This window comes from Macrobrachium nipponense, chromosome 18 (genome assembly GCF_015104395.2).
Source record: "Macrobrachium nipponense isolate FS-2020 chromosome 18, ASM1510439v2, whole genome shotgun sequence".
In the NCBI taxonomy this organism is placed as follows: Eukaryota; Metazoa; Arthropoda; class Malacostraca; order Decapoda; family Palaemonidae; genus Macrobrachium; species Macrobrachium nipponense.
Window position 1 is genome coordinate 66,269,093 of NC_087211.1, and position 7,451 is coordinate 66,276,543.

Sequence of the window (7,451 nt, forward strand, 5' to 3'; positions counted from 1 at the left end):
GAAAATTACTTGTCATGACAAGACTACAAAGGCTAAGAAAAGTTTCAATCCCTCAGAGAAGGTTGCTGTAATCGTAGGTCTTTTCTGAGCGACTAAACCTAACACTACACGAGATTATGATGCTCAGGTCACTTTCCAAACGGCTTTAGAATTGACGTCGCTCCAGCGGAGAAAGATTCTTTGAACGTGGTTCCTGCCTGAACGTCTGTGGCTGTAAGATCAAGCCCTCGCAAGTCTTCTAGTTAACTGCCCCAGAGAAAGATTGCTATAATCGAAGGTCCTTCTCAGTAAAGTACTGAAGTGTTTACATCGCCAACTCTCGCCCCAACGGAGAAAAGTTTGAACGGAGTTCCTGCTTGAATGTCTATGGCCAAAGTATCAAGCGCTCACAAGCACCGAAGTTAACACCGAGGAGGAGGAGATTGCCAAACTAGAGAAAAAATCTAATTTCAACGTAGAGCTTACCTGAACGTATGTGCTCCAAACATAACTAGATGGTTTAATCCTAGGACCCAAAAATTTTTAAGTTACACCTCAGGCCACGATATTCCCAAGCGACCCGAGGAAAAAAATCACCGGAGAGAAAACGGTTGCTAAACCATATAATATTAATTAAAAAATAGTTCATTTCAAGAAGTTTAAAAATAAAACTAAATTTTGTTGCTGAAATTGGTGTGACTTGTTATTCAAGACAGAATTACTGGAATGTGCTGTCCCAAAATATTTCAAATCCTTTAGTTACATTAATGTACAAGCTGCAGGCGTAATACAGAGGGTCTGTTTTTTATCACCTGAGGTTACTAGACTTTTCCGGTACCACATTACAGTAACTGAAATTTGTGCCTTTTAGTTCCATTACTGTACGAGCTGCAGTAGAACACTCCATTCGCAGCAGAGTATAGTAATCATGCTTCTTCTAGACTCCAGCATCGTCTTCTCTCTACCTCCATTGTCTTCCACAGCAAGGGATAGAGATTGGAAAAAAATTTTCTTAAAACTACTGAAGTAAAACATTGCTTGAAAAACAAACTATTTTGACTTAAAACTGACAAAAAACTATTCCAAAAACTATTTAGACTTTATTAAGAAAACGAAAACTTTACATAAGTTTCAGATAATGAAAAAGTCCAACAATATAAAAAAAAAGCAAACAAAATGACATATTACATTCCAGATAATGAAACTAGTTACATAAAAAAAAGGTGTCTACATAAAAACTACAGAAAATTAAATCAAAAGTTACAAATTCATAAGTAATACCTAACTTACTTGCAATCCCCCAATTGATCATCACCAGAGTAATTAATATACCTAAAACGTAACAATTAAGTTTGATTAATGAAAAAAAGATCTAGAGATAAAAGCAAAAATATTTATTAAGGGATTTTATGAGTTAATATCAATTCATACCAAAACCTAACTAAATTTCATATACATTAAGAAACTGCAAATCAACTTTGACTGGCTACCGGAGTATTTACACCAATTAAAATAGTGACAAATTGGCAAGAATGAGTATCGGAAAATTTTCCAAGGCAATTAACACAAGCTCCCACTCCCAGATAATCTAATCTCCCTCTTACCATACCAAATATGGTGTCATTTGCCACAACCGTATTTTATGTCTTTAGGTGATTTTGATTAAAAATTAGTCATAGCAAAGGAATTATAAGGGTCTTTGTACCGACCTACCCTTCCTCTAGCCTCACCGAGATTAAGTAACAAAAATAACTCAAACGTGTTACTACCAATCAATAATCTACCTTACCTGTGACAAGTTCATCCTCATTCATTAGGAATCGGCAAAAATTCCTTCTAACGCCAAAACTTCCAAGTATCAGCCTTTCCCTTCCTGCAATGCATAATTTAATTACTGCACATCCGTATTCTAGAAAACTGTCAAGCTCAAAATACTACAATCGTTAATTTCAACTTTAGTTAAAAAATTATAGTACCCCGAGTTTAACAAATATGCAAAACTAAAAATAACTTCACAGATTGAGTTTTTTAAATCGTGAATTGAAGTTTCATCGGAGTCCCTTCCGTTTCATATTCTTTTAAGTCTTAGTAACGTACGAATTTCAATCAGTGTTAAATAACACAGGCATACGACCTACATTTTTATGGAAATTTTTACTCAACTAAATCCAGCTTCGTATTCAAATTTCTTAGTGGTATGGGTGGGGGGGGGACCTAAATTTCTCTTACATTACTAGGAAGTCAATTCGATGATGCCATCTAATAAACATTCCTTAATTGGGCGTGTGTATTGTTTGGCAGCTTCAACAAAGTGGTGATTGAGCAATCACCCTTCTTTGTGATAAATATTGCAGGACTCACGGCAATACATCAGGGACCAAATCCTGAAAAATATATAGTGGACAAATGTGCCAGCGGTATTAAATGTCTACAGAAAATGCCACTTCCCCATTCTTCCACAATCACAAAAGTTATATGAATGATTAACTATATGCACAAAAGCTCACTGACTTAATACCTTCAGACCTCTCCTGTATCACACAGTTATGATCCTATCTTTGATAAGCAACATTACCAAGCATAAAAAGCTACTCTTCTACAACTTAAAATATAAGTAGTTTCCTTATACTATTAACCTTCCAAACTTGACTCACTTTAGTTTTACAGACCTGCCAAACTGTCAAACAGTATGATCTTTAGATCTTTTATACTTCAATGAGTGTTTTTACTTTTATACTTCAATGAGTGTTTTTACGATCTGACAAGATCATTCAGTGGGACCTTTAAACTGACTAATTTATCAAAATCACTCGAGAACACCCTATTTTCAAGTTCAAGTCCATAAAATAAAAAAAACTACCATTTGAGCCACAAAACTCGAATCATAGAAACTACTGTGTTAGCAAGAGAATTCACACCAAATTTAAGCTTTACATTACCTGGAAAACACAAGATCTTTGATTGCCCAAAATTACCATTAATTTGTAACAAAAATGAAAAATATGTACTTTCCTATGAAGCTTAAATGCAGCAGAATTTCAATTAATTGCTTTAACATATTAGATACATTATATTTCATGGTTAATTGATGGTGATGGCTGCAAACCTTTTGAGTTACAAATCTGTTTCCCATAATAAAGAGCTTTACAAATCCTATTGTCAATTACACAGCAGTTACCATTATCCATTTTTGTACGGTTTGTGTCAAATCTTGCGTGATGGGACTCATGTTTAGGAATAGGCTTATTTGTATTTGTAAATACCCAAGTTCAGTCAATTCAAAGCAGACAGTTGCTGTATTTGAAAAATCTAAATTTGGAGGTAATAAGGTTCTGACAACAGGTACTACTTTGCAAGTAAGCAGTTTAACGTGAAACACGGGCTCTTGATAGATCGAGATTGAGATTTTAAATATATTCATTTAAAGCAGATTCTGCAAAAACCTGCAGACCACAATAGGAAACCAAGTCAAGAGTGGCTACATCGTCCATCTATTGATTATAAGCAGCAAAGCAATTTCTGTAATTTGTGGCTACCTACATAGGTCAAATAAGAAGGGGAGACTATCCAGATTTTATAACCTTAAGTTTATTTTACATCAATGGGGCACTAAGCCCCCAGAATGGGGAGTACCAAGTTATGTCAGGATATATTCCCTATTTCACTATTCTCCCCTAGCTCTAAAATCCCTGTTTTTTAACTGTGGTCCCTATTAGTGTTGGGTATACAGGGGTTATAAAGGGATAACCAATCATTAGGACAAAAGACATTCAAGATCACTCGATAAAATTTACTACATTAAAAAAAAAACTAACAGTATATTGCAACCATCTCATGAGAAACCTACTCTATAATGACAAACTAGTTCGTAATATCGCAAAGTTCTTAGACACCCTGCACAAGAGCTTAGCAAGTGCCCTAACCAAGTATACCAAACTTAAGTCTATAAAATTTGAGGGAAAACCAGGATAATGCACAGCAATCCAGGTTTAAATACAATACAAAATTGAGGTACAGTCAAGTTAACTATTGCTAAACTTTTAAGCAAGCAAAAAGACGTAAACACCAAAACTGAAAATACAGTAGTTGGCAGGAAACATATGTAGTAGGGCTGAAAATCCTGTTACTTAACGTAAGCTACTGTGCAATTATTCATAAAGATATCCCAACCTCATTCAAAACATTCCTCGCCAAATTCCAGTGATTTAACTTAGTAGGTAATTGACCAACACTTGAAAAAAAAAAAATTTACGGCCAACTTTCACTTTGAACCAAAATGACAATGCTGTAATTCAAAATAGGATTTAAAGTTTACTTATGTGCTTTAGAAATTTGATGTCCATTTTACTGGAAAATTAGTAGTTATGTCCATTTTACTAGCAAATTATCAGTTAAAATAATGGACCAACCTTAACACCACAATTCAGGGAAAATAGGGTTTATGGGAAAAGAAAAAATATACTAAGGAAACTCAAGGATTTATCCCAACCTAACCTACAGCACAGTCTTCCATAACCGGGGGAGCTTCACCTCAAACCCCCCATTCAACGATCTAGGACATCAAAGTCTTACCTAGCCTGGGTGCTTTGCCCCCTGGATTTGGCCAACTGACGTAAGGAACAGTAAATCATTAACAGGCCCACAAAGTTAGTTAATTTAACACTTAACACTCACACCAACCTAACTCGAAGTCTTAAGTATCATGGGATTGGACTAATTTTATTATTTTCTATACTTGGGCAGAAACTAAAGTAGATCTTGCACAAAATTATATGACCTGGTTGGCGTGCAGAATGAAGAATCTAAACATATTTCTAATGTACTTTATATATACCTAATTGTGTACTAGCTAAGTTTCCATTTTTGGGGGCGAGGTGTGAATTCTAAGAATTTCAAATTGACAAAAATGTACAGTTCCGCATCGCGGGATGATTCTAGACTCCTTCAACCCCGCCCCCAAGCCTCTTTTCTCTAGTATTCCCTCAAAACCTTATCTAGCGATATGTCTACCAGCATAGTACATAGGAAATCAACGAAAATCTATGCTAATAGGGCAGGAAAGGAACGTTAAAACCTTATCTAGGCCCTATATTTACAAGCACGTGCAGAGGAAATCAACGAAAATCTTATATAAAAAACTAAAGCTCAAATACGCATAATTAACACAACTATCACGACGTTCTTATACGACAGATGAACGTCCATCAGTTTATTTTTGACAGTACACTACGCCAGAATGTTAAAAGCACTAATAAATAACAATCTAAAGCTAATACCATAATAAAAATTAAAGCTCGTTCAAATAAAACATATCATACCTCCACATAAATCCACAATCACTTCAGATAATCTTATCAACAGCACTATTTTTCAGTAGTCAAGCAACACAATATGGCGACTGGAACCGATGTTGGAAGAAAGTGTAACTTGAAATTTGGCGATGGTCTTCCAGGAGGCGTTCCCTGATTGGCTAAAACAATCAAGGACTCTTTACATACACTACCATCATTTTTCCAAAACAGCGTCATCTATTGGTGAAACAAATGGCCGTGAAAAAGGCCGCCAAGTTTGAACAAAACGTTTATGATCATTACGACATTATTTTAGGTTTTATTTATTTATTCTTTTTTTTTATTTTTGATTGAACATTATCATAGGAAAGACCATGAGCTTCCTTTAGGATGTGCTAAATTACTTTATAAAAAAAGCTATGACTTTTTTGCTTTTGTTTACTGTTGTAAAGTTGTATATCTATCATATAATAAAATATATTCGAGCACTTTAAAATTGAAAGCTGTTAATATGACGTCGAACAGTATAGACGCCATGATTTCACTAACCAAACCCCCCAAAAACCAAGGGGGGATTTAAAAAAAAAAAAAAAACAAAAAAAAAAAAAAAAAAATAATAAAAAAATAAAAAAAGATAATTTTGTGGAGTATCTGGAAGATTATTCACTTTTGTAATTCAAAAACATTTCAAAAAATTCTTGTGCGTTTTTTTTATTGTACCTTCAAGTTAAGGGACCTCCTTCAATATATCTACATACGTTAATGCATTCAAGGTGGAGCATATTCTGTACTGGAGCCTGAATAGGCCCAAATATGTGAGCAGACTGAAATTATATAACATATTTGTTTACCACAAAATACTAAATCTTAATGCTAATACCGCATATAATATGTTACAAGAAACCTTTCCAGCAAACAGTAATTTGAAGCTTACTAAATAAAGGCCACTAGTACTTTGTTTGCACTTGTGTTGACAGCCCATTGCATTGCCCTTCTTTGATTGCACACAATGCTTGTAGCAGATCAAGCAGATCAGTTATCTTCAAATGGTTACGTCTGTAATGAAATTACATGGCTCTTTTCTTCTGTCCAGCATGGATGATCATAGGCAAATTCAAATAAAATCAGACGTACCGAGATCACTCATAACGCTGTTTGATGCTCTCTTAAATAATCAGTATTGTCATATTCTTCTGCTATTCAGTGACAGTGAATTGTAATGCATATCAATGCAAACTGAATGACTGTCAGGATGTTATCCAGAACAGAAGTCTCAGAAGAAAGCTATCAAAGCGGGTTTTATTTCAGTTTCTATTTCAAAGACACATGTACCATATCTACTCTTCATCGCCACATCCAAAGTTTAACGACTTCTCAAATTCACCTTTGCTCCATACCTTGCATTTTCTGTCTTGAACATTTGAGACAGTTGACAGAACTGGAAGTACTACATTCTTTCGTTTCATAACTACCAGCGCTTTTGCCACAGTTTCTGAAATCACTTTTGAATTTACCTTCCATTTAAAGATGACTTTTATCCTTGACAGTAAAAGAAGGGTAGCTCGTAATATCATATCAGTCACGTGTCATACGTACTCCATTGTAACAACTTAACGTATAAGTTTTTGTCCACTAATGCATCAGCTGCATACACCGCCTCCCTACAAACATTACATACCAAAAGTTTTGGTTCCAGTACATATTACTGTCTTGTATCTTAGTCCTGTATCATCCTTTCCTACTTCCAACAGCTAATTTAACAATTAACATTAAAATCTAACATTTGAAATCCCTTCCTATTAAGAATTGGAATACCATCAAGTAACTCTCTCTCTCTCTCTCGGTGGTTTTGCCTGGAGACTTTTTGTACTTTATTGAAAAAAGGCTCTATTCCTTCAATTTATCCTTAAAAGTTGCTGTATCTGTACCAGGAACAATTATCTTCCTCGCAGCACCTTTCAGTCATTCAGTTTCCTCGTGAGATTCATACATTTCCAGTGAAATGCGCAGTAACACATTACTACATTTTAATTTTACGGTGACATATAATATTCTCATACAGTGACACCTGCTGCCTTATGAACTATAAGGAGAAGTCTTTAAAAATCTCTCTCTCTCTCTCTCTCTCTCTCTCTCTCTCTCTCTCTCTCTCTCTCTCTCTCATCATAAACTGACAACCCC

At 35.0% G+C, this 7,451-nt stretch overlaps 1 long non-coding RNA gene across 1 annotated transcript; it reads right to left on the reverse strand.

Annotated features, from left to right (window-relative positions):
• Positions 1–413: 413 nt before the first annotated feature.
• LOC135196773 (uncharacterized) lies at positions 414–5,409 on the reverse strand. The gene is made up of 3 exons (XR_010310470.1): positions 5,298–5,409; positions 1,769–1,852; positions 414–953 (listed from the first exon to the last, which is right to left on the reverse strand). It is a non-coding gene; the product is annotated as an uncharacterized LOC135196773 (long non-coding RNA).
• Positions 5,410–7,451: the final 2,042 nt, after the last annotated feature.